Source organism: Schistocerca americana, chromosome 7 (genome assembly GCF_021461395.2).
Source record: "Schistocerca americana isolate TAMUIC-IGC-003095 chromosome 7, iqSchAmer2.1, whole genome shotgun sequence".
NCBI classification, from domain to species: Eukaryota; Metazoa; Arthropoda; class Insecta; order Orthoptera; family Acrididae; genus Schistocerca; species Schistocerca americana.
Window position 1 is genome coordinate 457,355,891 of NC_060125.1, and position 8,618 is coordinate 457,364,508.

Here is an 8,618-nt window from a genome sequence, read left to right on the forward strand (position 1 = left end):
TAGCCCACCAGACATCAGTACTGACTTGAAAATTCTGAAATGTAGCAACAACCACCACAAAAACTAATAATTGAAGGCAGCTATAAAATACAAAAAGCCATTGTTGAGTGAAAAGAAGTAATAAATAAATACATGGCTCTCTGTATTCGATCTCTATTCTCTGCCGTAAAGGCATTATTAGATAATTCAAACCCCACCCCCCCTCTCCCCACTCGAACCAACAAACACACACGCACACATATACACACACACACACATACACACATACAAAAATTTTAAAAAATCAAAAAATAAAATAATAATAATAATAAAATCTTCAAACCAATCCTCTCTCTTCAAAACAACCGCCAGAAACACATTCAACTGTTCCACTGTCCGCCATATTGTTTTTCCAGCTGGTAAAGAGTGAAACAGTGACAGTGATAGCTCAATATACAGAATTTCACAGTGAAGAAGGTGAGGAAAAAGGAAAACGTGAGTGAAACATAATGCAAATAGACACACACACACACACATACACACACACACACACACACCCACACACACACATACACACAGAACCCGTCACTTAGAATTAATTAATTTCAAGCATAACCATAACAGTTTCCAAATCGTAATTCTTGCTTAAATAATTTGTCTACATTAAGTTGTATATGGTTACAGATGACAAACTGTGAAAGAAACCGCTACTATGTAAACATAATACAGCAGGAAAACCACACCATGCGGTAAAAAGATATGAATACATAATTTTATGTGTTCTTCAAAAATCTGTAATTACGATTTTAAAAATAATGTTTACATGCATACAAACAGTAAAGAACATTCTTTATGTTTAACAGCCATAAAGTAAAAGCCCATTGATGATGCTGAAACTGTAGTGAAACATGTTTGGTGTAAAGAACAAAACTGTATTTTGCTGAAGACCCCTTCCAAAAGCATACATATTGTTGAAGCAAACACGGACAGAAGAGCTTCAACGTCTGGGAAGTTTCTTATCAAATTGCACGTCGCAGCTCGCAGCCTAACACTTTTTACCAGAAAACGCGGTAAACGTCTTCTCTGAACATCGCGGTCAACTCGAAAACGTGGGTTTCACACGTAAGGCATAGAAAGTACAGTTTCCTATTTACTACTAATTGTTTGAAGTTCCATATCGACAAGGAAATATCACGTCGTTCTGAATTTACATGCAGAAGTAAATTACTGTTTACTGTTAGATGAACAAAAAGTAAGTGTGTTACTTGCTAAACGACAGTAGCTCTGAAGCTATTAACGGACGACACAGTTTGATGCAGGAATATCGCATCAGTCAAATGCAGTAAGAACTGCACCTGATTAGTGTTTGGTACGGAGACTGATTGCTTACTCTGAATGTAAACAACTTTTAAGGAAAATACGAAATTATCAATGCTAAAAAATGCAAAGGTAGAAAGTATCGGTTGTATCCAATTACAGGATCAGTGATAAACTACTGAAGCATGTGTTACGGTTATATATTTAAGAATCAGGAGTCTGCAATACGGTTACATATTTAACCCTTTGTTTGCACACAAAAATATAGTGAAAGGAAAATATTAAGTTACTTAAATTAGATCTTTATGGTCAAATGAGAACTTTTGCATCCATTTTTTAAAAATACATTATAGTGCCTTTAAGTATTATTACCCACAAAAGATACACATGTGCTATAACATAAATGCTACAATGTTTTTCCTGTGGCTAAAAAAATGGTGGCATTTCGCACTAATTCATGTGAACTGTCTTCAAAAATCCAATATTGGTCAAAGCACAGAACAGTTCCACATTTTACACCACACATAGTCGAATTCTCCTGAATGCCAGGTCCACCTCTTCGTTTTCGGCCCATAGTCCGCCGATTACGCAGAACTATCATACCATATATCACTCACTAGCATTGTAGCTGCAGTTTTCATCTTCTTCTGGAATTGTTGTCCATCAGATAGACAATGCCAGGCCTCCTCTTCCCATAAAAGATCAGTCCATTTGCTATGTTCCTCTTTGCGTTTATAAGCAGTTTTCTTTGCACAGAAAAAGCACAACAAGCCAGAAAGAAACTTCTACACCGCTAATAGCTGCTCACGTAAAGTCAAATGTGTCTGTTAAACACGCATCATTCAGAAAATTTTCACCAGAGACAGCAAAACGCTGCTGTATATGCGAGCTGAAATGTTGCTAGCAACCACTATTACCCATCGAAGGATAATACTTTTAATATATTGCAGAAAATAGCGCTCAATTTTGATGTTGTTTGAAAGCGAGATTGCCAAATAAAGAGTTATGGGTAGTGCTTGAATTCGATGTCAGGTAGAAGCAGCACTTGAAGTCAGTAGCAGGTAAGCGAATAAATTATTTGATTTTTGGGTGACGTCTGGGAAATTGACGTGCACCTATAAATGGGTCTTGTGTACAGCCGGTAGTATTGCTCACTCTAGCGGGTGGAATCATTATCAGCACTTACGCCGTTACGCTTTGCACGAATTAAGACAAACATAGCTGTCATGAGAACGGAGGAGCCCAAGTCATATGGCAGGTAACCTTAAGAGAAATGTTTAACAAATGGTGCGACATTTTCTAGCGTAAGCATCTTGAATCATTTCAGGGAACCGGTAGACGTTGAGAATTGTAAAACAAATCTGTTGCCCCCCTTGTACACGTCGCTTAGGGAAAACGAGAAAACCACTGCAATTTTCTGTACCTGTAATTACTGTACTTGTATATTCCATCGTTCATGTAAACACCAGTTTAGATCAATGTATTTGTCCACGCATCGATTTTGTTACACACACAAAATTAATGAATTATTTGCTAGCAGCGATGATATTTGTAACATACAACATTTTTACTGCAGGTCTTGGATTCTTGCTGTAAATTGGGGGCGATCAATATTTGTAAGGGACGATCAAAACGTTTCCGTTTGAGGGTGTTGCTGTAGCGTATATGCAACGGAAAGCGACTCCAATGCAGGTATATAAACACCGACAAGTCCGACATTCGTGTCTTTCCTGTATGTGTGCAGTAGGTGCGGCAACGTGAACTATAGCGACATTGTTACGATACGCTTCCTGTCAGCACCAAGGTGCTGTTATTCTTTTCTTGGCAGCCGAAGGACATCACCGGTAGGCATCCATCGGACAACGAATAATGTGTATGGGAGAGCATATCTGTCGAAAACCACCCCTCTGGAAAGGTTCGCCAAGTTCCTTGATGATCGTGATTCGACACAAGATGCCAGTCTATCTGGGTTGTCCAGCAGAAGTTATGCCATCTCAAGCAGTAGATTCTCGAGCACCCGTCCTATAGTCCTTATCTCCCCCCCCCCCCCTCTTTAAGTGATTATCACGCCTGCGTCCCTTAAAAATGGCCTTGAAATTTCGACGATTCCTGTCGGACGAGAATGTAAAACAGGCAGTTAACGAACTTCTTCACAGAATCCTAGTGCGTCAGTGAGATGACTGCCTCAATGCACTCGGCAATTTTTCCTAATTGGCATACCGATTCTGCACTCTACGGCATTCGAACGGAAAATTTTTGTACCACCCCTTATGCATCATTGGGTACTTCCGGATTTTTCGTGACGATCAATATTTGTATTTATAGTGAAAAGTGACCAATGTGTAGCCACTTGGTAACTGAAAAGGAAGCTAACTACAGTGGTGGTGTGCATACAGTCGCCATGAGTAAAAGAATTCATTTATCGGCAATTCTTTATATAAGTATCACGCATGACGATAAATCTACGTTCTTGTCACAGACCTAGTAACAAGTTACGGAAAGAAAGAAATAATTACCATGAAAGCAACAGAAGTTTAACATGAATAGCTTCGAAAACTACAAAATGGGAATGAGCAAATATTTCAAAAAGTGGGTGTTAGCCATTATCTGTGTTCATACTCTCAGATTCTAGAACATCCGTAGCGGGTAAGTTGGTAAGCTTAATTTATGATGAAGTCGACGTAAATATCTTCGCACTCAAAAATCCCTTTTAACTGTAATGTATTGTATGTGACCTAAAACTACAGTGCCAATAATCAAGATGAACCGGTAAAGCTTATTGAGCTCCTTAATGTCTTCTGATGCCAGGTGCTTATTCTCTTTAGGATGTGAGTAACGTGAGCAATAACACACTTGTTAACACGGTTGCTTACAAGAGAAATACTTGGCTATACGGAGGCGTACCAACCTCCATTGTTACCACGCGCCATCAGCAAATGATGAAAGACGATAATGGAACACAATGTGCCCTCCTCCAGCCATGAGTAACGCAATACTTACGAATAACGAGGTGGCAGTCCCAGACAAAACACAAATTCAGAATTACTTGAGGTCAACGCCCTCCACCTTTTCTTTGCTGTGCTCACCGTTTTCCTCGTTCCCCAGTGGTCTCAGTTACAACGTAACTCTTGCTACTAAGAACACGCCTCGAGTCAATCAGCGAAGTCGCTTGTGAGAAGTACGTATGTAAGTGATAGTGCGACGAACTCACCTGCTAGCGAGACGGAAGTGATGATGGCCGCTGTCAGCCACAGACTGGAGTGGACTGGACTGGCCGTTCGCCACGTGTGTGCAGCTCGCCAACGCGTCACGTGCCTTCCAAGGACAGCGGCCGCGGCGTACCGCCGGCAACTGGTAACGCAGCTTCAGACTACCCACATGACCTGACGCAACACCGGCAAGAGAAATACGAGAGCCAGGATCGGCTGTCCCTTTCACCGCACAGAGATTCGCTTCAGCGAATCCTACAGATGCCCAAACAACTTACATAAATACAGGGTCAGCCAGGAGGAAACGTGACAGTATTGATGATTCTGAACAAAAAACTTCACATGAACGTATGCTCTCTTCTTAAACGAGTCAGACGTACTGGTGTTTGAAAATCACGGGTGCCAGTCGTACGTCCTTCTCGACCAGCACTCGCATGCGAATAAGACCAAAGCGACGTCAGTCTACGTACTGTTATTCTTCTCAGTGAACGTGTGTGCTGCAGTATTATTGATGACCAACTCATCGGTCCAATTGTTTTAGACAGCAGTCTTAATGGAGTATGTCGTCTTCCTCTCCTTCAAAATGTGTTACCACAGTGCTTGGAGGTTATTCCTTTGTCGACACGACGTCGTATGTACTTCCTGCACGACGGAGGTCCTGCACATTCCGCACACCCAGTGACACAGTACCGCACTGAAACGTATCCTGGCCGCTGGATGGGTTGCCGTATAATCATTTATTGCCTACCGAGCTAATCCGATCCCAATGTGTCAAGTTACTGATAGCGGAACTGGCTTAAGAGCGAAGTCTACAAGGCCAGAGTGGACACAGTGCGCGAACTTCCCGCTCATATATTCTATGTAAAGGACCGTAAGAATGAGCTCAGATAGGTAACACGACTACTGTCCAGAAGAGTTACAAAATGCATCACAGTTGATGGTGGGCTTTTTTAAACATCTTCTGTGAAAAAAATAAAAAATTAAACAAAACATTAGATCACGATGTATCATTTACCATCATCTGCTTACGCCTTTCCTCCACTGTTCAAGTATTAAGAACAGAACATACAATGATACGACTGTTTTGTTCAGAATCACTAATACTTTCACCACTCAATGCGTGTAACTTTCCTCTCGACTCACTGTTTGTGGCTTCGTGGAATGATTTGCACGACATAACACCAGACAAGTTCAGGGCGACGGCTATGCTTCCACTGGTAGCATTGTGTAGGAAACTTTTGGAAATTCGTCGTAAAGTCTTATGAGACCAAACTGCTGAGATCATTGGTCCCTAAGCTTACGTGCTACTTTATCTAACTTTAACTAACTTACACTAAGGACAACACACACACCCATGCTCGAGGGAGGACTCGAACCTCCGACGGGAGAAGCCCCACGGAGTGTGTGGTAGCAGTGTGTAGCCATATCACAGTCACCAGCCCTGGAAGTTTTAAAAGGATCGCGATCAGCGTCAGATGTTGAGAGCACAGTACTGTCACATTTTATTGTGGTAAAACTGACAAGTAGATGGATAAAAGTGGGATTAAAAATTGTAGTGCTACATTTGTCAGCCCTTCGTTTGGCACCATTTTCTTAGTGGTAACCGCTTTGTGACACCCACGACGAGGGACAATTCTGAAGTATCCAAAACACAACGTCGGAATTCTGTTTAACAGACAGAGTTGTGACCACAGTGTATTAGTGGTATTCGTGTTTAGTGTTGTTACCAGCCGAAGAAGTTTTATAAGGAGCGTGAACTGCGTCAGGTGTTGAGAGACCGGTATGAAGGACACGTAGATGTCACGTACTCGTGTGCGACAGCGTTATCAGCGCTTGACAGAGTTGGAAAGAAGCCATGTTATGGGCTTCAGTTCCGCTATCTGATAGAATCATGTAATATCCAGATTTCTTCACCTACATCTACATCTATATGACCGCTCTATAACTCACTATTAAGCACCTGCCGAAAGGGTTCATCAAATCACCTCCAAGCTATATCTCTGCCGTTCCAGTCTAAAACAGCTCGCGGGAAAAATGAACACTTAAATTTTTCTGTGCGAGCTATCTCTCCTCTTATTTCATTATTATGACCATTTCTTTCTCTGTAGATGGCTGCCAACAAAATATTTCCACACTCTGAGAGAGAAGTTGTTGATTGAAATTTCATGAGCAACGAAAAACACCTTTGTTTTAATGATTCGCACACCAATTCGTGTATCATATCCGGGGCCCTCTCTCCCCTATTTGGCTATAGCCCCAAAACGAGCTCCCTTTCTTTGAACTTTTTCTTTGTCCTCCGTCAGTCCTATCTGATTGGATCCCACCCTGCACAGCAGTACTCCAGAAAAGGGTGAAAAAGAGTAGTGCAAGCAGTGGTTTTGGTAGATCTGTCACATTTTGTAAATGTTCTGGCGATAAATTACGGAGCATTTGAATGTTGAGGTAGTCCACTGTTGAACTGCATGGGAACGTGAGGTTAGCCACACTCGTCGCCAAGTTTTGGTTGATGACGTCTACCCTCCACAAGGCTGGATCGCCGTAGTGTGTACCAGACACACTTCACATCTATATCTGCCAGTCGAGAACAAGCAATGCACTCTCTTCATCATTCTGTGTCACGCAGCACCACTGAGCGGAGATTAGCAGCAGACAGACTGCAGGGTAACCATCCAGTGAATAGGCAGCCGCTAACACCAAAACGCAAACAACTGTATTTGGAGTGCTGCCGTGAACAGGAAAAACACACTGCTGATGATTGGCGCCGCATTTTGTTCAACAATGAATCGTATTTCAGTACCATCCTGGGTAACCATGGTCAACGAGTATGGTAGCGACCTGGAGGGAGGTCCCATACCTCCATTGTTTTGGAAAAGCACAGCGCTGTATCTCCTGGCGTCATGAGTAGTAGGGAGATGGGCTATTAGCGCAATTTTGATATCAAATTGGCATTGTAACCTCCCCACCGAAAATTATGTATGACTAACAAAGTTAAGAAAAATGGAGCCACGAAGCAATATCGTCCCCTCAGAAATATTTAAATAAAAAATAATAAATGGGAGCCAAGTGTAACCTTCCCGCAATGAAATCTATTGATAATGACAATTAAATGTAGGAACCGCAATCTGACCCAAATGTGAGCTCCCCACAAAAATAATGAAAGACATACAAAATGTTGCAGAGTCAGTTCCCCACAAAATGAAAGATAATTCAATGATAATGACATTTCAGTGACAATGAAAACTCAATTAGACCGAAAAGTCGATCTTTGGCCCTGTGCAAAAAAAAAAAAAAAACAGAGTTAATTTCTTACCTCACTAAAACTGCATCTGCTCTTATTTTTGGCCAAAGCTTGGAGGAAATTCATCACACATATTCTTTGAATGTAACTGAAACTTTTGTTTAAGGAAAAACATACGGAAATATTTTTTCAATGAAGTAGCTCTTTTGTTAAAAATGCTTTGAAAACAAAATTATTATTGGGGCACTTCTTGAAAATTAATTACAATAAATATACATTACATTATCTGATGTGCGCAATGCAGCCTCATTACCTTGTTTAACAATATACCACATTCAGCATCTTGAACAGAGACCCATGTCGACGCCCGCGGACTGCGTCCCACTCGCGACTCTACCTGCAACTGTACAAGACTACTACTGCCGACGACTACTACGTACAACAACAACTGCCGACTCCCTACATGCAACTGCTCTCTCGCAAGTGAATCATCTCGCACGTGCTACTACTCTCTGGTCAGAGATTGTCATGGCTCGCCATCGCTGCATACGTGTTTCATAACCCTCTACTGGGGGGCAAAAATTTGGCAGCGATGGTGAGTCATTTGGACTTGCCATGAGCAACAAAATTTTTCTTAACTAATTAACTTTACATTTACAGCATATATACAGATATAGAACATGAAAAAAATATGGTGCACATGTATCAAGTACAAAACATAGACAATAACAAAAATATGAGTACAAAACATATTAGCAAATCAGAAAAATGTATATACGAATTATTTGATAGATAACAAAAGTGCACACGCACTGAAAAACTCTCTAATATTTTTACGACAAATAAACCTAATAAGTACAAATCATATTGACAAA

General features: G+C 41.1%; 1 long non-coding RNA gene across 1 annotated transcript in view; it reads right to left on the reverse strand.

Annotated features, from left to right (window-relative positions):
• Window positions 1-4,615, reverse strand: part of LOC124622160 — a 158,980-nt gene extending 154,365 nt beyond the window's left edge. Inside the window, exon 1 of the long non-coding RNA XR_006980598.1 lies at window positions 4,508-4,615. This is a non-coding gene — a long non-coding RNA (uncharacterized LOC124622160). The remainder of the gene's footprint in view (window positions 1-4,507) is intronic.
• Between the last annotated feature and the right edge of the window lie 4,003 nt (window positions 4,616-8,618).